Raw genomic sequence first — 23,430 nt, 5'->3', positions numbered from 1 at the left:
TACAATGACCTTCTTAAGATATGGTGACCAGAGCTGTATGCCAAACTCCAAATGTGATCCCTAGCTGGAATTTGCCTTTTTCACAGCTGCCGTGCAATGAGCCAACACTTTCAACGACTCCAAGATCTCTCTCCTGGTTAGTCACTGACAGCTCAGACCCCATCAGTGTATATGTGAAGTTCCGTCAAAGACCCCAGGCCACCACCTATCAGGTGCCGTGTGGCCCCAGATACGCCCCCCGCGCCTGATGTCAGACGTGGGGGGAGCATTATTTCGGTCCCAAATGGGGCTGCGCGGCCCCGTTTCAGACTGAAATTGGCCTGCACTGCCCAACGTAGTGTGTGTTGATTTCCCTTCCAAAGGGGCTGTGCTGCCCCGTTTGGGAGGGAGACCACACCCCCGCGTCTGCCATCAGATGCAGAGTGTGGCTAGCCAGCCCCCGGCGTCTGGCATCAGATGTGGGGAGGGCCGGGGGGCCGCAGCGGCGGCCACACACGGGCCGCCACCAGCCTCCCTATGTTTCTGCTGCCTGTAGTTTCCCGGATCCCCCTGGATCGCTTTTTGAAAATCAGAGTTATATTAACTACTTTCCACTCCTCTGATACATAGCCTGACTGTAGGGACAAGATACATAGTTTTGCTAGGAGATCAGCAATTTCACATTTGAGTTCCTTCAGAACCCTTGGGTGGATGCCATCTGGCCCTGGTGATTTGTTCATTTTTAGTTTCTCAAGACAGTTTAGAATATCCTCTCGTCACCTCAGATTGGCCCAGTTCTGCCTCCAAGCCTGAGCAGCTCAGTTCTGGAGTGGGTATATAGTCAGTATCTTCCACCATGAAGACAGATGCAAAGAACTCATTCAGCTTCTCTGAAATCTCCTTATCCTCCTTAATAATCCATTTCACACTCACATCATTTAAGTGTCCAACCGCCTCCCTGGCAGTTTTTCTGCTTCTGAAATATTTCAAGATGTTTTTGTTTTTCCCCTTGACACCAGGGGCGTAACTATAATAGGGCAAGGGGAGACAGTTGTCTGGGGGCCCACTGCCTTGGGGGGCCCCCAGAGGCAAGTCACCTGACTGACTCCCCCAGCTGCGCACCCGAGCGGACTTCTTTCAGCTGTATTCATCCTCTGAAATTGATGTGAGTGTTAAGACCTGGAGCTACCAGAACAGCCTGTCTTTCTCTAGTACCATTAAATGACTTGCATCGTCCACAATTTACAAAACCTGTTTAAAAATAATTTAGGATGATGTTCTATTGTGGCACATAGGTGTATGTATATGTGTGTGTGTATGCTTTTTGTTACCACTAATCAGCCTCACTTAAGATTTATTTACTTCATGAGCTGAGTTTCAGTGAGGGGGGGCCCATTTTAAAATCTTGCCTCTGGGCCCATTCCAACCTTGCTACGCCCCTGCTTGACACTTCTAGCTATACGCTCCTCAAATTCTCCTTTTGCATACTTTATTTCCTCCTTGCATTTATTTTGCCAGGTTTTATGTTCCTTTCTCTTCTCATCATTTGCATAGGACTTCCACTTTTATTTATTTATTATTTATTAGAAACATTTATATACCGCCAACTCTGAAGACTCTGGGCAGTGTACAAAAACATGCAAAACAAGACAGCATTAAAATTACATTCTAAATAAAACTAAAGTAACTAACAAAAAAGAAAAAGGGGGGGGGGCAACCCAAATAGGTAAACTACAGGGTAAAAGCCTGGAGAAAAAGAAAAGTCTTCAATAAAGATTTAAAAATCAACAAGGAAGGAGCTAAACAAATCTGCAGGGGAAGGGAATTCCAGAGAAGTGGGGCAGCAACCGAGAAGGCCCTTTCATGGGTCCTAGCACCCCGAACCTCTCAGAAATTGGGGACCGACAAAAGGGCCATCTGAGCAGATCTGACCAGACAGGATGTAACTGGATGGGAGAGGCGGGTCTGTAGGTAGACAGGTGCCAAACCCCACAAGGCTTTGAAGGTCAAAACCAGGACCTTAAATTGAACTCAGTAGCAAATAGGCAACCAGTGCAATGACTGCAGGAGAGGTGTTACCCTGTCATATTTTCTGGCACCCATAAGTAAACGAGCCGCTGCATTCTGGACCCGTTGTAGCTTTCCGATCGTTGTCAAAGGTAACCCTAGATAGAGGGCGTTACAATAATCTAGGCGGGAGATAACAAGGGCATGGGTCACTGTCAGTAATGCTTGCCGATCAAGGTAAGGGCGTAATTGACGAATCAGATTGAGCTGGGCAAAGGCACTTCTGGCTGCAGCCTCCACCTGCTGTTCAAGCAGGAGGTGCGAGTCCAAAAGGACCCCCAAATCATGTACAAACTCCTTCGGGGGCAGCGCCACCCCATCTAAAACAAGGTCCACATCCAGCTGTTGGCCGGTATGAGGGCTGAGTAAGAGTAGTTCAGTCTTGGTGGGATTCAGTCTGAGCTTATTTTGATTCATCCAGACCTTAACAGCTTCCAGGCATTGAGTAAGCACAGAAACAGCATCTCCAGAATGGTCTGGGATGGCAATATACAGCTGAGTATCATCAGCGTATTGATGAAATCTCACCCCAGACTGGGAAATGACCTGACCCAGCGGCTCCATATAGATGTTAAAGAGGACGGGGCAAGAAGAACTCCATAAAGGAGTGGCCATGGGTCAGAGCATCTGTCCTCAATGCAGACCGACTGGACATGCCCGCTAAGGAAAGAATGAAACCACTGTAAGACAGTGCCCCCGATGCCCAACCCACGCAGACGGTCAAGGAGGATAGCATGATCGATAGTGTCAAAAGCCGCTGAGAGATTTAAAAGGACCAAGAAAGGGACACTACCCTCATCAAGGTCCCGAAAAAGGTCATCTACCAGAGCGAGCAATGCTGTCTCTGCGCTATGCTGAGGCCTGAAACCCGACTTATAAGAATTAAGATAACTAGTTTCCTCCAAGACCCTCTCAAGCTGGGCACATACAACCCTCTCTAACACCTTTGCTACAAAAGGGAGGTTAGAGATCGGCCTATAGTTGTCAAGGACCTCAGGGTCCAGGGAGGTTTTCTGAAAGAAATCTTCTTCCCTTTTATAGCTTCCCTGAGTGACTCTACTTGTTAGTCACACTGGTACCCTCCTGAACTGGGTGGTTCTTCTTCTTGGTATACATTCCAACTGAGCTTCTATTATTGTAGTTTTAGATAAGTTCCATGCTTTCTGGAGTGATTTGATCCTCCTGACTTTCCCTTTCAGCTTCCTTTTTACCAATCCCCTCATTTTTGAAAAGATTCCTTTTCTGAAGTCCCACACATCTGTGTTGGACTTCCTTGGCAATGCTCCACTCACATATAAGCTGAATTGAATCACAATATAGTTACTTTCCCCCAATGGTTCTACAACTATGACATCTCACACCAAGTCCTATGAACCACTCAGGATTAAATCCCAGGTCACCTTTTCTCTGGTTGGTTCTGCGACCAACTGTTCTAAAGCATTGTCATTTAGCATGTCTAGAAATTTGGCCTCTTGGCCAATGCATGAATTTGTCACTCAGAATATGTGAGGATGATTGAAGTCACCCATTATTACAGCTCTGCCTCTCTTTGGTGCTTCTCTGATTTGCTTCTCCAACTCCAGATCACTCTCAGCGTTTTGATCTGGGGGGCGATAGCATGTCCCTAATAACACATTTCCTCATATTGTCACTGATGTTTCTGTGGAGGACTCTGGTCCACCTAGGTTTTCTAGTTTGTTGGAGTCGGGGTTGACTCCGGCAACCACAGAGCCATGTGGTTTTCTTTGTAGAATACAGGAGTGGTTTACCATTGCCTCCTCCTGCGCAGTATGAGATGATGCCTTTCAGCACCTTCCTGTATCACTGCCTGCCCAATATAGGAGTTCCTCATATTCTGTGAAACACACCAGCGGGGATTCGAACCAACAGCCTCCTGTTCTCTAGGCAGGTTGCTTCTCTGCTGCGCCATTAGGTGGCTATTTGCCAAATATAGGATGAAGCTATTCATGATCAGATTACAAAAGGAACTGGATAGCAAAGTCAACATACATCTGTATCCTGCCAATGGAATCACTGAACAGGTCCCCACAATGCCAATGGAATCACTGAACAGGTCCCCACAATGCTGAAGTAGATTAGTTATTTTTTTATGTGGGGGAAAAAGCAATTACAATACTTCAGATAATTTTCAGGCTGGTCATGAATAGAAGCAAGTAGAAGCAAGCAGTGTGAGTTGCCATTGTACATAGATGGCACTGATTAGGCGAACGCTTCTGAGTCATTAAGTGCATCAGCCATTAGAGAAGCTGGAAGAAATTGGAAAATTGAGGAGTATTATTGACATTTTAAAAGTCACACAGGAAAGCAGCTACTTCAATTAGGCTTCCAATGATAATGGAAAATTTAAAACCCAGTATGCAATATGACACAGAGACAGAGTGTGCATTCACATCAGCTTTCCATCAGGACATGCATCATGAAAAGATGGTTATTTGCACCAGATCCTGGGTAGAATCACTGAACAGGTCCCCACTTTCAGGTATAATAGCAAGGAGAAAATATTCCTTTTTAAAGAGGCACAGAATTTCCTGCAATGTTCCTTATGAAATCTAAACAGACTATGGCTGCAATGTTTAGTCCATTATTTATTTTATTTATTAAAAACCCTTTGATCAATTAAAAATTGAGTCCCAATTTTAAAAAAATCATTGATTGAGTCCCAATCAACTAAAAAAATTGAATCCTAAATTAATCAGGCAGCAGTTAAACACTGTTAATTATCTTTAATACAAGTTATGTTTTTAAAAAATCACAGGTGGTATGTGCCGTCTTAGAGGAGACATTCCCTGTTCTCTCACTCACAGGAGGGAAAGCCTCTTGGAAACTGGTGCTTGCTGTGACACATGCATGCATCATCTAAACATATAGTCATTTCTGCAGAACAACTGTTGTAGCCATATGCAAATGGACTAATTAATCCATTACATTTTCTAAATCAAGTGACAGCCCTAGAACTGAACATCATGGGCTCACCAGATTTTCTGGCTGGGAAGGACTCTCACGTGTTGCTGGAAACAAGAACCCAGCTCTGGGAGGTCAGCTGCAGCCATTTATGAGACAAGAGTCTTTCTCAATCGACAGATCTGCTTTAAGTGGCAGACTGAAGCCCCACCCTTGACAATGGGGCTACTCATCATTAAGAACACTCATGGGGAGAAAAGCTGAAATGGATCTGCCCAATGGAATGGGTTCTGCCTCAAGGAGCAGATGGGCACTAGCCCACTCAGTATACTTCATAGGGCTAGAGTATTTGCTCATGAGAGAGTCTTCTGCTGCTTTTCTTTGCAGGTGCAACTAGACCATCCTCAAATTACAACAACAGAATGCTCAAGGAAAAGCCACAAGGAGGAAATTGTGCTCTTTACATGCACCCTAGCACTACCACCAACAGCACCCACTGGTAATTATGTTGCTGCCACCACCACCACCATCACAGGCTAGAATTGTGCGCCCACAATTCTACCACAGCACTATCCCAGGTCAGCACTAATAATTGTATACCTGTAATGGAGATGTACAACTGTACAAGTGTAATTAATGGAGGGAGTGGAGAAAAGCCTCACTACTTAGGTGGGAGTGTCTGCTCATCATCTCCTCCAAGCACTGTTTTGGTGGCCCCAGGCCAACCAACAGGGCAGAGAATCAAGGACCACCCACTGACAAAGGAGCAGGTTTCTACATGCCAATGCCAGAAGCCTCCGATGGACAAGCTGGAGTGCAAAGAAATAGATATAGTGGGCATAACAGAAACCTGGTGAAACAGTGAGACCTAGTGGGACACTGTTATTCCTGGATACAAACTCTTTAGAAAGGACAGGGAGGGCCACCTTGGAGGTGGAGTAGCACTGTATGTTAAAGAAGGGGTGGAATCTTAACAAGCTAGAAAACTTAGGAGGATCAGAGTCCTCCACAGAAACCCTGTGGGTGACAAATACAAGGCCTGAAAGGAAACATGCTATCGCCCTCCAGATCAAAATGCTGACAGTGACTGGGAGTTGCAGCAGGAAATCAGGGAGGCATCAAAGAGAGGCAGGGCAGTAATAATGGGTGATGTCAATTACCCACACATAAGCTGGGTAAATTCACAGTCAGGGAATGACAGAGGTAAAATTTCTAGATCAGGCCTGCATAACATAAGGCCCGGGGGCCAGATGTGGCCCGCAGGAACCTTTTTGCTGGCCCCAAGGTAGGAGTATCCTGCAGTAGGAACCATGAACAGCAGGATCCATGAAGAGCTCAAGGACTGCAGGCCTAGAATTGGAGCTCAAAATAAAACTGTGATGGAGGAAGAGGAGGAGATGACTTGATATTTGGGGCTGGCATGCACTCCAGGTGCCCCCCTGACTGAGCAGGGATAGGGCCTATGTTATGGGCACTCTCCTTGGTTAAAATTGTGGGTCCTTTGACAAGGGGGAAGATCCATAAGTAACTAATAGTTGCTTCCATTAATGTTTTTAATAATTTTAATGTCATAATGCACTGAAAATTGACCTCGGCCCCTGCAAGCCAAATCGTGGTTGGTTTTGGCCCACAGGGGCATCTGAGTTGTGCGCCCCTGTTCTAGATACACTGAATGACTGTGCCCTAGAACAGTTTGTTATGGAACCAACCAGAGAGAAGGCAACCTTGGACTTAATTCTGAGTGGCACCCAGGACCTGGTGCATGATGTCAGTGTCATTGACCCTTTAGGGAACAGTGCCCATAGTGTGATCAAATTTAGCATACATGTGGAGGGAGAATCACCAAGCAAGTCTAACACAGACACTTTGAATGTCAGAAGAGGAAACTTCTCTAAAATGAGGCGTTTGGTTTGGTGACAATAAAACTCAAAGGGAAAATCAGGAGAGTCACTTAGCTACAAAATGTGTAGCATTTACTTAAAATCACAATACTAGAAGCCCAGTTAGAATGTATACAAAAAAGGAGGAAAGGTACCACCAAGACAAGGAGGATGCCAGCATGGCTAACAGGTAAAGTCAAGGAAGCTATAAAGGGGAAGAAGACTTCCTTGGAAGTCCTGTCCAAATGAAAAGAACAGAAAGGAACACAAACTCTGGCAAAAGAAATGCAAGGTGACAATAAGGGAGGCGAAAAAGAGAGTTTGAGGAACATTTAGCTAAAAGCATCAAGGGGATAACAAAAACTTCTTTAAATACATCAGAAGCTTGAAACCTGCCAGGGAGGCAGATGGGCCATTAGACAATGAGGGAGTGAAAGGGATTATTAAGGAGGATATGGAGGTTGCAGAGAAGCTTGCTTATTTATTTTTTTGATTGATTGATTGATTGATTGATTGATTGATATGTCACCCTTCAAAAAATTGCTCAGGGCAGTTATGTATCCGTCTTCACGGCAGAATATACTGTTCCATATACCTGTTCCTGAACAGCATATACCTGTTCTGGAACCAGGCTTCTCAGGGGTGAAGGCTAAAGAACTGTGTCAGACAGAGGTGACAATAGATGATGTTCTAAACTGTCTGGAAAAATTAAAAACTAGCAAATAACCAGGGCCAGACAGCATCCATCAAAGAGTCCTTAAAGAAAAGTGTGAAACTGCCGACCTCCTTGCTAAAATATATAACTTATCCCTACAATCAGGCTCTGTACCAAAGGACTGGAAAGTAGTCAATGTAACACTGATTTTCAAAAAGGGATCCAGGGGTGATCTGGGAAATTACAGACTGGTTAGCATAACGTCTGTTCCAGGCAAACTGATGGAAAGCATCCTTACGGATAAAATTGGTAAGCACATAGAAGAACAGGCCCTCCTGGGAGAGAACCAGCATGGCTTCTGCAAAGGTAAATCTTGCCTCACTAACCTTTTTGAATTCTCTGAGAGTGTCAACTGGTGTGTGGATAAAGGTGACCTGGTTGACATAGCATACCTGGACTTCCAAAAAGCTTTCCGCAAAGTTATTCATCAAAGACTCTTGAAAAAACTTAGCAGTCATGGGATAAGGGGACAAGTACATGTGTGGATTGCTAACTGGTAAAAGACAGGAAACAGAGGGTAGGTATACATGGAAAGTTTTCACAATGGAGGGAAGTAAGAAGTGGGGGTCTCCCAGGGATCTGTACTGGGACTGGTGCCTTTTAATTCATTCATAAATGATCTAGAAGTAGGGGTAAGCAGCGAGGTGGCCAAATTTGCAGATGACACCAAACTATTTAGGGTAGTGAAATCCAAAACAGATTGTGAGGAGCTCCAAAAGTATCTTTCCAAACTGGGGCAGTAGACGACAACATGGCAAATTCAGTTCAATTTTGGCAAGTATAAAGTGATGCATATTGGGGCGAAAAACCCCAACTTCACATATGTGCTGATGGGATCTGAGCTCTCGGTGACTGACCAGGAGAGGAATCTTGGGGTCGCGGTGGACAGCTCGCTGATAGTATCGACTCAATGTGCGGCAGCTGTGAAAAAGGCCGATTACATGCTAGGGATCATGAGGAAGGGGATTGAAAATAAAACTGCTAATATTATAATGCCCTTATACAAAACTATGGTGCGGCCACACTTGAGAACTGCCCTTATACAAAACTATGGTGCAGCCACACTTGAGAGGCATCATGAGAACTGTGTACACCTGAAGAAGGACACTGTAGACCCAAAAGTGCAGAAAAGGGCAACCAAAATGATCAGGGGCCTAGAGCAACTTCCTTATGAGGCAAGGCCAGAACACCTGGGGCTTTTTAGTTCAGAAAAAAAGATGATTGCGGGGAGACATGGTAGAAGTCTATAAAATCCTGCATGGTGTGGAGGAAGTTGATAGAGAGAAATGTTTCTCCAGAATGCATGGAGAACACTAGAACAAGGGGTCATCCCATGAAATTGATTGCCAGGTAATTTAGGACCAACAAAATGAAGTACTTTCCCACACAACGCATAATCAACTTGTGGAATTCTCTTCCACAAGATGTGGTGAAGGCCAACAACCTGGATGGCTTTAAGCGGGGTTTGGATAACTTCAGGGAGGAGAGGTCTATCAACGACTACTAGTCTGAGGGCTATAGGCCACCTCCAGCTAAAGAGGCAGGATGCCTCTCAATACCAGTTGCAGGGGAGTAACAGCAGGAGAGAGGGCATGCCCTCAACTCTTGCCTGTAGGCTCCCAGCAGCATCTGGTGGGCCACTGTGTGAAACAGGATACTGGACTAGATGGGCCTTGGGCCTGATTCAGCAGTGCTGTTCTTGTGCATACTCAAGAGTCCCCAGGAATGCAGAAAAATATAGTTTTGTTAAGGAAACAGAATAACCTCCTTCTGTCGAGGGCGCCGCCTTTGCATATCCCTCACAACAAAACACTGGAAACCGTTAGAAGTCCTGACAGTGCTGAAAGCATGGGGTGGCAGATTGGTCTTGGAGCTTAGAGGCCACCCCCTTCAACAAGGAAAAAAGGAAGTGTCGGAGATAGTGTGGGGAGAAGGGGGCAATCCCTCCTTTTACTGCACACTACTGTTCTCAGGTTGGCTGCTGGTTGCACAGATTGATTGCACCAGACTCTCCCGCCACCACTGTCTGTGCTGCTATTGCATTCAGGGTCAGGGCTGTCTGTCTAGCCTATCACTCAAGTTGGGGCTGACTAACCAGCTTGAAACAAAGCTCACCCCAGACTGTTCCTCCCCACTCGCCTCTATAGTACCACAGCGGTCAGATTCAAGAGTGACAATACAGTGGTGGAGAATAGTTTAAAATCTCCTCTCCTTTGCTGTTAATCGTCTTCCCTGCACGGCACAGCTCAAGCCGGAAGGTTACCCTCGCCCTCTTTCCATGCCCCCTCCCTCAACTTTTTCTACTCCTCGATACTTACTTTGGTGGCGCAGGAAGGAAGGCTAAGCCACCAGGCAACTCCTCACGGGCTTCCAAAATTTTCCTGATTTCGTCTCATACAACCCAGTGGCATCGTGAAATCAAATCATTTGTTACTTTGTATCAGCAGCTTGATCTGCAAGAATCAGCACACGATTCTTTAAATTTAAAAGAAGTTTTCAATTTCTTGTTTTCTGTTTTTAACTTATGTTTTACTGTTGTTTGTATCTTGTTGTAAACCGCCCAGAGACGTAAGTTTTGGGCAGTATAACAATATGATAGATAGATAGATAGATAGATAAAGATTCACCCACCCACTCCGCAACAGTGAGATAAACATGATCCCCTGCTAATTCCTGCAGATCAGGGGTACTGGCAGCACTGGGCCACCTGGGCACATACCCTGGATCAATTATTTGGTGCACCCTGGGTGTCCTCCACACTGCCTGATAAGCCAGTCACACTGTTACTTCAACAGCCTTAGTAGTGGCAGCATCACTCCTACCAGCCCTCTACCACGCACACTGTGTGGCATCTGCATTCTCTGCAGGAACACACACACCCCCACCGCCCTTTATGGTGCAATGACCGTGGGCAGCAGCCTCCTTCCTGTGCAGTAAACCTTTGTGGAGGCCGGCTGAGTGAGTACCTAGCTCCTTTAAAAGACAGTAGAAGTATCATCTGTTTGCTTGTGAGCCTGTTTGGGTTCCTGGGCGCAGTGACATCCGGTGAGGTGGGTTTGCAATCTGCCAATGTGTGTTTCATCTTGTTCATTTCAGTGTCTTGTTAATGGAGGCTGCAGTCGTATACTCACCTTGGTGTAAGTCCCACTCACCACAATGGGGCTTACTTCCAAGTAGGCGTGCTGATTGTTGATCATAATAAACTGAATTGAATAGGCGTGCACAGTGAGTACCATACAAGCAATGTTTGTCCTCCAAAGGTATGGAGTGTGTGTGTGTGTGTGTGTGTGTGTGTGTGTGTGTGTGTGTGTGTGTGTGACCACTAAAAGTGCATCACAGCAAAGTCAGTGAGAAGAAACAGGGAATCCATGTAAGCTAATCAGGGTGATCAGTCAGTATAAAGAAAACTAAGAAAGCTGAGGAATCAAGTGACAGCCAGGTAGATTTCAGAGCAGCTTGTGAGGCTTCTGATTTAGGAGATATTAAGGCTGTTCTCACGACTGATCCCAGGGTGGTGGGGAAGGCAGGGACGAACCCACCTCCCACCTCCGATCAGTATTCGTTGGACATGCAGTTCACATGCACGCTCGATCTGCACTGCTCCGAGCAGCGCAAATCTCCAGAGGCTGGGACAATGCATCCCCATCTCCAGATGCACTGTCTGTCGAGCATGGTGATTTGGGGGAATCCCCTGTGAGTCAGGCACTCAAGGTGCCCGACTCTGTGTGCGCCCAAGCTACATGCAGCCTGAGCACACACACTACCCTGGCTAAAAGCCAGGGTAAAACGTTGGGCTACACACCACCAGGATCAGGTTCAATCCCAGTACTCCACACGAACAGCCCAACCCAGCCTTATTGAGAATAACCAGTGTAGCCAAGGTTAGCACAGTATCCTTACGAGTAATTTGCATTTTAAAAAGTGCTTCTTTCAGTATCACGGATTTGAAAAGCACAGGTAGCAATCTGATAATGCCCTGGATCAATTTTTGTATTGTTCTTTTAAAAAATATTGATTTAAAAGGGAGAGGATTTTGAGGAATGTGATAAACATTTATATACTATATATAACTGAGGGGATTTCTTTTTGTCTGAATGTATGTTTGCTAAAACTGTTCCTCCTTTCTTGAAAATGCATCAATTAAAAAACAACAACATGCAATTTGTTGCTGTTATGCATGCAAAAATGTTGGGCCCAAACACACCAAATAAAACAAGGATGCATTGGTGAATGATGGCTTCAAAAACTGGAAGAGAGAGAGAGATGGTTTTAGAAAGCATAAAAATATGTAATAATGGGGTGGGGAGGCTATGTGCCTGAGCAGCTATATCCCTGTGGTCTTGGATCTCAGATCTTTTAATTACCTAGCAATGCCTCTGCTGCAGATCAAGCTGCTGTCTTGGACTTGTGCTCCAAGACCAAGGCTTAATGGCACCCATTTGGAACACACTAGGATTCTGGCCAAGTAAAATGTTTGTTGCCTGGCTGGAAAGCAATGCCTCTGCTGCAGATCAAGCTGCTGTCAAAAGCATAGCTACAGGAGTCTCTTGAAAAGTTGGCAGCCCAAGCTGAGTTTCCCACTTTCCCACTTGCCATACATGATCTTGTGCATGCATGACCATTCATAAACCAAATGGGACATGACACAGTTCACATACATACACACCTGCATCACAAACCAGCTTGGACAAATAGTGCATTTATAACAGAAAAAATTAAAACCACAACACAGTTCTCAAGCAGACGTTCTGTATTACATACCACCTTGAGAACAGTGCATTTATTTAAAAAATATTGTTGTTTGGATGTTAACCGTTAGTTCCACTTTCAGTAGGTGTGAAGTACTCTGTGGACAGAGATAATTCTTTCTGGCAGCTTTACTACAGTAGTAAAAATGGGGGTAGAATGATGGTCTGGTGGATGGGCTTCAGTTCCATATATTTTTGTAAATTTTTTTGCCATAAACAAGCCACTCAGGACTTTTTAAAAGTTTTTTTTTTATCAAAAAATTATTTAAAATCAAGAAGTTGACCAATCTGCTTCAGATTAAGTATACAAAGCCCTCCCATCCTGCCCTACATTTGTGCTTGGTATCAAAACCCTAGGCCAAGCCATTCCAGGCAATCTAAAGAGTTGGGCAGAAAGGTGGAGTGCTTTACCCTTTTTTTAATGAAAGCAAGGCCAGATTCTTCCACATGGGGGTGGAATGATGGTTTTGGTGTGTGTGTGTGTGTGTGTGTGTGTGCTTTCTTCAAGTCCAGAGGTTTTTGTAGTTTTCTGCCATCTATAGATCTTTCTTGAAGTTAAATCCCCCCCCCAGCAAATTCATTAGGAATCAATGGACTGACCAATCTGTTTCAAATTAAATATACAGAGCCCTCCTATCCCGCCCTATGTCTGTGCCTGACATCAAAACCCCAGGCCAAGTCATTACCAGAAATATACATGGGAGGATAACTCACCCAAGCCCCATATATAGTCCCACGCATGCACCACCTGTATGGCTCCAAGGACAAGGCAGGCACAGCATACAAGGAGACAGTGGTGGGAGAGGCAGGGCAGAGGGCTTGCACAAGTCTGGGGGCAACTTGTGTTGGCCCCTGCCTCCCAAGACCAGCCCTCTGCTGCTGGGCAGCATTACAGCCTGCACTGTTGGAGAACGAGGCAGGCAGAGGACTCTGCGCAAGCCCTGCCCACCCACCAAACAGCTGATTGTTGGGTGGGGGGAGCCACAGCAGCCTTCCTCCAAGCAGGGAGAGAGTCTCCCATGGCCAGCACCAGCCTGCCTGATGCTAAGTGACATGGAGGAGACATCATGGAGCCCACACGCACTGCTGTGTGGGGAGGAGATTCCATGTGCTGGCAGGCATGCTGCATAGGCCCTCAAAGGGAGTGGGGCAACCAGGGCCTTGGACTTGTGCTCCAAGACCCAGGCTTAATGGCACCCATTTGGAACACACTAGGATTCTGGCCAAGTAAAATGTTTGTTGCCTGGCTGCACAGTTCGTTCTACGGGCTCAAGGAGTAGAGAGTTAGTGTGATTTGCAGGCAGAGGCGCACTTAGCCACAAACCTTGGGGATCAAATCCATGGCCCCTCAAATGTTCTGGGGGGCCTTCCCAGAGCCGCTGCCCTGCACCCACCCCTGCCCTGAGCCTATATGGCTTAGCATCTTGGCTTAAGACAATGTCCACAGGCTCTCCCCTGTGTAGGCCAATGTCCCCAAATACTCCTTCTGTTTCTCCCACTGCTTTCATCAGTCCCATTCTGGTGGCTATTCCACGACTGAAGAGATTGTCTAGAATGGTGTTTCTTGGCTGCCAGTCCATGAGGAGTTGAGCGCCGGTTTATGCGAATTAACACACATACCCCCAAAAACCCAATTTCGAGCCAGTGGGGGCCACCGCCAGGAGCTCTCTGGAGCTCATTTCTAGGAAAGCAGCTCTCGCTGCTGGGATAACGTCCATTTCGCTTCCTTGAAATGAATGTAATCCCTGCAGCAAGGGCTATCTGTCTAGAAATGAGCTTCAGAGGGCGTGACCGGGCTCCATGAATCCTGTGCCCTGCCCCCTTTGCAATCTTTATCAATTTCTTGGCCAAGTCTGGGAGGCTTGGCTGCAAACCTGGTGTGCCAAAAGAAATGCCTTGAGCTTGCAGGAATCTCCGCCCCCCCCTCACCCCCGGAGTTTCATTTAAGAAGGCAACTAACTAATGCTGCAGCCACGTCTGTCAGGCAGCAAGCATACTTGCAGGAAGTAGCTTCTATTTAAGGGCAGCCCTACACATACTGTTTCATGCTAGGAATTCCATCAACTGAAGGCAGCCTTAAGAATGCAAAAGGCGGAAAGGTGTATGAGCTGCTTCATACACACACACACACACACACACACACACACACACACACACACACTCACACATAGTCAAGGGTGCAACTTTTGCCTGATGCACAGAGATTTGAAACTGATGCTGATCCCAGAGTTTGAGGAACTCCCTGGCAAAGAAAGAGGCGGAGAAAGGATTTGCCTTTACACTGCAATGCTTCGGATCCCAGCTGGGCTCTCCCTGAATATTGCTGCTGAGCTGAAGCCAGCCCTCCACGTGACTCCTGCTAGGGAAGAAGCGGTGCAGCAGTCCAAGGAGGCGAGGAACGCCAGGCTGGAGGTGGTTGCTGCTGGGCATCTTCCTTCCTCCTCCGCGTGGTCAAAAATGTGGCCCACTGATTCAAACACTGCTCGCTCCTTGCATGAGACTGCAAGGCAGGAGGGGAAGGGGAGCAAGGAGGCAACAGCCTCGGCGGCAGTTTCTACAAAACCCAGCCTCAGCGGACTCTAGCCACAACCAAGGCTGGAGGCATTGGACAACAATGCCTCTTGGTTAACTTTGCTTGCCCTGGCATGTGTCTTGCACTGCAGATTTACACACACACACATACACACATACCGGCTGTGGTGAAGACGACCCAGCCCCGAGCCTGCTTTCTAGGCCAAAGCTAATTGCTTTGGCATGGGTAACACCAAAGATACCAGGACTGCTTTTAAGTATGAAAAATAAAATGTTTGCCCTCCGATGCAGTTACTGTCCATCATTAATGGGTATAAGGAAAGACATTGGGGCTCACGCACCAGCCTGGAAACCTCACAATATCAGTTGCACCCAGGCTTGTAATTAGGTTTAAAGTTTTAATACTTAATGTTTGCTTTTAAATGATCTAATGTTTAAAATCATTAAATTGTTTTAACGTTAATGATTTTAATGCTTATATGATTTTAAGTGTAAACCGCCCAGAGATGCAAGTTTTGGGTGGTATAGAAATCTGTTAAATAAACAAACAAACCTAAACTTGAAACCCCTTTGCTAACTGCTGGTCCAGGAAACTGCGCACCAAGAATGTTCTGGTCCTTGACTCCAAAAATATTGAGAAACACTGGTCTAGACCATGGGCTCTAATCACATACACAGAAAACTCATTATTGGTTGCCTTTATGACTGGTTTGCAGGGGCGTAGCTATAATTGAGCAAAAGGGTTCAAAGAACACGGGCCCCCAGCTCCTGAGGGCCCTCCGGGTCCACCCCTCCTTATTTTCTTCATGATTTCCCTCAGTCTGGGGGGCCACCAGAGAGAGGGATGAGCATGGGCCCCCTCTCCCCTAGCTACACCCCTGCTGGTTTGTGTTATAAAGTATCCAATATATTCTAAGGGACCTCCTAGGCTGCGTAGAACAGTCTCTGCTTTGTGTAGTGGGGCAGGATTCGGGAAGCTAGCATAGGTCTCCTCTGAGATAACAGACATCCCCCTCTGAATCTACTTTGAAATTGAAAGTCTTGCCATTTATCATTCAATCAATCCTCGATGCAGGTTCAGAGTCTTAGCAAAAAAATGGAGTCTAAGAAAAACTGATCCTCCACTTCTGTGGTAACATGTTGTACCATCTGTGTGTAACATACAATTGCAAAGTGTCCTATTTTAAAACGTTCCTTGTACTTAGCTCCTCTAGCAGGACAAATTCCTCGAATGTTATGCATCCTTCCACATCTTGTACATGCAGACTGGAGATGCATGCTTTTTTTCTGTGGTGTGCTTTTGAAATGGCTGGGCTGCTTTACAGCCACAGGCTTAAATTTTGCATTTGCAAAGGATCTGCTTGTTCTGCTGTTAGTGCTTGGTGGAGTAAAGGCTATATCTTCCAAACTGGCTTCAGGTTTCCTCCGCTCCCTGGTCTATGCTTTTATTAACTCTTATTGCCTTGCCATTTCAACGGCTTTATGAATAGTTAGATTCTCTGTGTGTTGCATTTGCTCTGAGAGCCCTTTATCAAGAATTCCAAGGACAAGCCTGTTTCTGAAATATTCTTCCTTCCTGTATGCAAAGTCACAGTGCTGAGAGAGTTCATACAGCCCTCTAACAAATAATTCAATATTTTCTCCAGATTTCTGTGTCCTTTGATAAAAGCAAACCCTCTCATAGAGCACATTCCATTTTGGAATGAAATGGGCATCAAATTTAGCCAAGACAGTCTCATAGCCATTCTTTTGACCCTCTTCAGTAAATGTAAAGGATTTATAGATGCAGTTTGCTTCCTTTCCCATGGCATAAAGAAGGGAACTTACTTGTGCAATGCGTTCTTCTTTGTGGAGCTTTGTAGTAGGGATGTGCAAAAGATTTTGGGCACAGATCGATCTGTGCCCGAAATGAGCAATTTCGGGTGATTCGGGGCCGAACCGAATCACCCCCGATGTCCCCCGATATTTTTCGGGGCCGAGCCGAATCACCCGAATTTCAGGGCCGAAAAATTCGGGTGATTCGGCTCATGGCCGATTTGGGGGGATTTTTTGAAGTTTTAGTGACTTTGGGGCAGTTCGGGGGCATAGAATGGGATCTGGGCAAAAAGAGTGGGATGGGGTGGTAGTGCCTAATGGGTGCAGGCTACCATCCCAATTTCAGGGGGATTGGGCAAAGGGGTGATTTTTGGGGAATTTCTGAAATTTTCGTGTCTTTGGAGCAGTTTGGGGCAGAAAGTGGGGCCTGGGGCAGAAGAGTGGGGTGGGGTGGTAGTTCTTAATGGGTGGAGGCTAACACCCCAATTTCAGGGGGATTGGGCAGCGGGCTGATTTTTTGGGAATTTTTGAAGTTTTGGTGTCTTTGGGGCAGATTGGGGGCAGAAAGTGGAACTGCCCCAAAAGAGTGGGGTGGGCTGGTAGATAGTGCCTAATGGGTGGGGGCTACCACCCATCCCCAATTTCAGAGTCATTGGCCAGAGGGCTGGATTTTGGTGAATTTCTGAGGTTTTTCTTCATAAAGTGCTTTGATTCATTCATCATATTCATAGTAAATGAGAGTGTGAAAAAAAGTGAAAGTGGGGTCATGAGAGTTCTTTAATTGAAAAAAAATCTCATTTGCTATCATTGAATGAGAATTCACACCTCAGAAGTTTTTCTGAAGGGATGTTATTCCCTTATTTTCTGAGGTTAACACCCCTGAAATTGGGGTGTTAGCCTCCACCCATTAGGCACTACCACTCCACCCCACCCTTTTGGGGCAGATACACTTTCTGCCCCCAAACTGCCCCAAAGACACAAAAACTTCAAAAATTCCCCAAAAAATCACCCCTTTGTCCAATCCCCCTTAAATTGGGGTGGTAGCTTCCACCCATTAGGCACTACCACCCCACACCACTCTTCTGCCCCAGGCCCCACTTTCTGCCCCAATCTGCCCCAAAGACATGAAAAGTTCAGAAATTTCCCCAAAATCACCCCTTTGCCCAATCCCCCTGAAATTGGGGTGGTAGCCTGCACCCATTAGGCACTACCACCCCACCCCACTCTTTTTGCCCAGATCCCATTCTATGCCCCCGAACTGCCCCAAAGTCACTAAAACTTCAAATATTCCCCAAAAATCAGCCCTTTGTCCAATCCCCCTGAAATTGGGGTGGTAGCTTCCACCCATTGGGCACTACCACCCCACCCCAAAATTTTGCCCCTGGGCCCTTTCCCCCCGAATTGATTTGGATTCGGATTCAATCCGAATCCGAACAGAATCAAGGGTGATTCGGGTGGCCCATATTCGGGCACAAAACAGAACAGGGGTTATTCGGTTCGGGTCCCAAACCGAATCACCGAAAATCTGAATTGCACACCCCTACTTTGTAGCTAGTCTGAAGCAAGCAAATCTTTCTTTCCATTCTGGCCAAGTGGCAGGATTGTCAAAACTGAAAGCTTCTGGGGCAGGAAAGTGAGTCATTTCAAAAGTTTGTGAGTTCAGACTCAGACTTCTGACACTATGTCATGAGAGCTCAGAGGAACGTAGCCATGATAGGCTAAAACAACTTTATTATGTAACAGGAAGAGACACAGTTCAACAAGAAGTACAGGCGGGAAGAAGGAAGTACCACCTACTGGCTGGTCATATTGCAACACATTCCCACACACTTCTTGAGATTTAGAAACTACAATCACAATGGCAAAATGGCAAGGTGGAGGAACATTCAGAAAGTTAAAACAGAGGGAGTGTACATACTTTATTCATTCCCTCTGGTCAGGTTGCATCACAAGAGGGGGAGGTCTGGGAGGCGAGTGTAGAAATGTTACAGATGGTGCTTGGTTTTGGAAAATATACATAGTTATTTCCATTCTCTTTTCTCCTTTCATTCCAAAACTGCTATTCCACTGAATGTTCTTGTCCCACTGTTCTGTATAGACACATAGAATTACATTGCTAATTTCTTTCTTATTTGTGGATTTTTGCATTGTGCAAGAAACAAAGTTGTTCATTTCCTTTATGATGTGCCATATTTACCTTAATCCAAAGACTAACTTTTTTCCAAGTTCTTTGATATTATTGATTGATTGATTTGATTTATATACTGCTCTTCCAAAAATGGCTCAGGGCAGTTTACATCTAATATGGAAATATTAGAAATCAGGGGGTCGTCTTAAATAAGGAATCCTCTTCTTTGTTTTTAAGGGAATAGTATTAAATTTTGAGTCTTTTTTAAAAAATCCCGTCATTATTTTTCTGAGTCAGTTGTGGTTTGAACTTTTAAATTTTATATTTTAATTTTTTCTGATCTGAGTTTCTGATACTGTGTTTAGAGTGACTCTCAGGTTGTCTTATCTTTGCTTCCTCTCTTGAAATTCAGATGCATGGAAGAGAGGGCAGTATAGTAAATGTGCATTTGTGGAACTGCCCTGGCTCTCATGCTGAGGAAGGGGTGGAGGGAGAGATAGGGCCTTATCAAGTCTTGTGGTAATCCCTCTGCATGGGAAAGGGCTGTGCTCTAATATACTTTCATGATCTATTGTTTTATGATGTATTGTTCCAGACCTTGCATGTGGCTTCTTGGTCATTTTGAAAGCTCTCTTTCCCTCCTACCTTCCTTTTAAAATTATTATTATTTATTAAAGATGTGGAAATAGCATATGGGTTAAGTGTGCCAAACTGCTACAATTTAATACCAAAGTAGGCTATGGAGAAACTACAACACAGTTCTACCCCAGGGTGCAACAGTAAATATACCATTGGAGGCCTACTGGCTTTTGCATTTTAAACTCAACCAGTAAAAGATAGGGCTCCCACAGTGGATTCAATATATTGACAAACCAGTCATGTTTCCACACTAGCACTTTTCTCTGGAATTGTCATTCTTAGTTCATTCATATTTTACAAGAAATCCATATGTCATCATTATCAGATAACTGCATTCTAGCATTTTGCATCATCCTATGTTTTTTCAAACCTAATTTGTGGTCTCCCCCACCCCTGCTTTGAAACTTGATGAACCTGCAAACAGGAAACTTACAATTTAAGCAACAATTCCATTTGGCTGTGAATTACCCCTCAATTAAGAAGCTTTTGTACTGCCCAGACTGTGTGAAATTTCTTGTTTCTTTTTGTTATATTCTCTCTCTTTTTCTTTTATGATGACATAGTTTTAAAGGAGGAGGGGGGAGGGAGAAAATAAACAGAAATGTAACAGACACTCTATGGGGGAAAACCACTGACTAAATAAGGAGCAGTTCAGCAATAATACCTGAACTGCACTGCACTGGGAAATAGGCTGAACTTGCAAACAAGGGGTTTGCAATTAGTATTTGGAAGGCCTTTTGCTGAACTTACTTATGAGTAAGAAGGATGGATCTTATAGATCCTTGTCGAAGGATCTTAGCCATGGAAAGGATGTTAATGGATAAGATGACATTTCTATTAAATGCTGAGTGGAACCTTTGTTTTAATTCCACTTCCAACTAACTGCAAAACGTGATACTTCAGCAGAGCTAAAGGACCCTAGTGTAGAAGTCAACTCAGTTGCAGCAAATGTTCCACTCATCTATTTTACTTGCTCAACTTCCATCATTGTTAACACAGAGCTGGAGAAGATATCTGACCTGCTTTAATTGTTTAAACTATTTTGCAAATTTTCCAAACCACATACAGCTTTTCCTTCAAAATCCAGAGCTAAAATGAATTGAATTCTGCAAGCCTGATGTCCTTCAAAAGGTTCAGCAAAGAGAGGTTTCCTCCTGTTTTATACTTCTTGGCACTAGTTATTGCCAGTTGCAGGTATCTTTAATGCAGGATTGCAAACACTTATCTGCTTTTATTATCATCAGGTATAAAACAGCCCCATAAATCTCATTTAAATCAGCAGAACATGCAGCAAAAACTTATGCTGCATATTTATTCTGAAATAAATCCTGCTGCATTCAGTGGCACTTTATTCTTAAGTAAGAGTGAATAGGATTATATTCTTAGAAATACTTTCATTAGATTGTGCCCAGTATTATTTTTTTCAGTTTATAGTTCAGCATAACACAGGCTCGGGTTGAATAACCATTAAAAGAGCATAGAAGGCCTGTTTAAAAAGGCTAAAATTCAGTTTTTAATATCCCACTTTTCTACAGCCTCAGTGAAAATGAAGCCTATTTTGGAAAATAATTCTTTTAACCTTATTCCAGGATGTAAACATAGTTAGGAGTTAAATGTGATGAAGGTATGAAGCAGCACTTTTGTTCATGCACCACAAACTTTGTGTTGTTGATCAGGAAAATACTGGCTGAAATACCACACAAGGGTATGTCAGCCCAGTAATGTTGAATGCGTGCAAGTTGTGCAAGTTATGCAAATTGCACACATGCAAAAAAATGCATAAATGAAAGCCCCAATGCAAATAAAGCCCAAATATGCTTTATCTTGTGTAATACCATTCGTGCACATTTTGTGTTTGCGCATCTTGTGTTCACACAATGCTACTGGGTTGACATACCCTTGTGTGGTGGGTAATGGAAAGACAAAAAATGTAATACCGCCGACATATTGTGCTTACTTGACATAAAAATGTGTTATGGATCAGCTAGCACAGAAAAAGTTTCACATCCACTTTTGAATTTAATTCTTTGTGGACACCAGACTGTCAATCATGTTTAATTATTCTGCTCCTGCAAAAATTCCAAATAAATCAATTCAGGTAGCTGACGTCCCACAATAACTAATTAGAATATCCTAAGGGGACTCATCATGATATATTTTGAGGGCTAACAGCAGGTAGATACTGCTTCACTAATTAAAGCAAGTTTCAGAAGGATTCACATAGTGGAGAGAACAGAGAATTAAATAAAGTTATGTGCATCAGTAAAGGTGTGCACTACAACTTATGGGATCTACTGTTTTTAATGGGCAAAGTGTACATACACACACAAGACTAGAAAGAGAGTGTTCTACTTTGGAAGATTAAAAATGGGAATTGCTTTGATATTCACTAGTCAATCATATGGGTTTAAATACATTCCCTTTGCTGTAATGTTCCTAACTGACTATGGTAAATTAACAAAAGACAGCTTATTTGTTGTGTACTACTTCAAGTCTTCGAATCAAGGCCAAACTAGGCATGACAGGAGTTCTGTATGTTTAGATGAGATGCACAGATGGGCAGATATTAAAAGCAAAAACAGTGAGAGGCTCTGAACTCCTGCTCTCAGAATCGTAGCTGGGATTCTGAACACTGGTTGGAGAAAGCGGCAGCAGGGATATACGCTGTGAGTATGGAAGGGTGCTCTACCCCTTACTGGCATGCCCCTATTGGTTTAAAAACCAGACTTGCTTCTTTCTATAGGCTTATTACATTGTACATGCACCCAAGTATCTGTACACATGTACATGTTTTTGTGTGAATTACTGTATGTGTGTTTGCGCAGTCCTCAGAGGCATATTTGTGGGTGGTGCAGGGCACTTCTGGGGGGAAGGGGAGATTGGCTGGTACTGTGGTAGTCAGGAACACAAGTGCTGGTGCTGTGGTAGTCAGGAAGCCTTCTGTAGCACATGCATTTCTTCCTGCATCGAGCATGCATGCAGGGTGTTGGTCAATGCTGCAAACGGCTCCATGTTGCTAAAGCTACATCAGTTCTGAACTCACAGCTCAGTTCTACTGTTAAAGGGGTAATAAAGCAATAAAGTACATGTTTGTCCATTTATGAATGAATATAGATAAAACCCCTGTCCTCTTCAGATTCTCTCAGTTTATGACCTCTCTCCATTTTATATTGTTCTAGAAGTCATAGTTTAGTCTCTTTTCTAAAGCTTCATGAGCTAGAATGCCATGGGATTTTGAATAAATCTATTTTGCACCCTAATTCCTGCATGGGTTTAAGTGTAATGCCAGGGAGTTATTCGCACATGACTTCATGCTTTGGGGTAAATGTTGAGCGAAGCCATTTTGAACTACACTTGTGGCATTGAGGGAAGCAGCCTCTCCCCTCTGCTCTCGGGTTTTGTTTTGAAACAAGTTCACATGGCAGGAGTCTGTGTTTTCCTTCTAGCCAATGGGCGGCGGGGGAGGGGGGAGCTTTCTAAAGAGAGCATCCCTCTTATCATGCTAATGATTCTACGTCAGTCCCTCTTCCTATTTGTTCCGAAGTTTTCAGAAAAAGTAGCTTAAAACCAGCATTTTTTTAAAACCTGGAAATACCTTGAAATAAGCTAGAATTCGCATCACAAAGCCCGATTTGTGTGTGGAGTGAGTCCAAGAATCTTGAAGGGACTTCGGGGTAGGTTTGGCTGGTGTGTGAACACACACACTCTCTTCTGAAGGAGATTCGGAGTAGAAGCCCTGTGTGTAAAGCCTCCAGGCCACACAAATCCCCGCACAGGTAAGCACCTTATTGAAACTAGAGGACACAAGCAAAGAGCCATGCTAGCAGGATATACAAACCTTGGCTCCACATGAGAGCATAGCTGCTACCTGGGAAACATCTTTATAATAATACCACTGAAGAAGGCCCATTATAGGCCGAAAGACATCTGGCTATAGTAGAAAGGGAAGGACATACCCTTTATGTGATTTGCAATTGGTGTCAACACCCCATAAGATACGAAATT

The 23,430-nt window shown here is 44.6% G+C and overlaps 1 protein-coding gene across 2 annotated transcripts in view; it reads right to left on the bottom strand.

Moving 5' to 3' along the window:
* FAM131B (family with sequence similarity 131 member B) overlaps window positions 1–23,430 on the bottom strand; it is a 102,670-nt gene that overhangs the window by 46,552 nt on the left and 32,688 nt on the right. Inside the window, exon 1 of one of the 2 annotated variants that reach the window (XM_053300588.1) lies at window positions 5,041–5,145. The exons of the other annotated variant lie outside the window; for it this stretch is intronic. The gene's annotated coding sequence lies outside the window, so the exon portion shown is untranslated. Of the gene's footprint in view, window positions 1–5,040; window positions 5,146–23,430 lie in introns of those variants that run through there. 2 annotated transcript variants of the gene reach the window in all.

The sequence above is a fragment of the Hemicordylus capensis genome, chromosome 2 (assembly GCF_027244095.1).
Source record: "Hemicordylus capensis ecotype Gifberg chromosome 2, rHemCap1.1.pri, whole genome shotgun sequence".
In the NCBI taxonomy this organism is placed as follows: Eukaryota; Metazoa; Chordata; class Lepidosauria; order Squamata; family Cordylidae; genus Hemicordylus; species Hemicordylus capensis.
The sequence above is the reverse complement of the archived record's forward strand: the minus strand, read 5'-3'. Positions and strand labels throughout refer to the sequence as shown.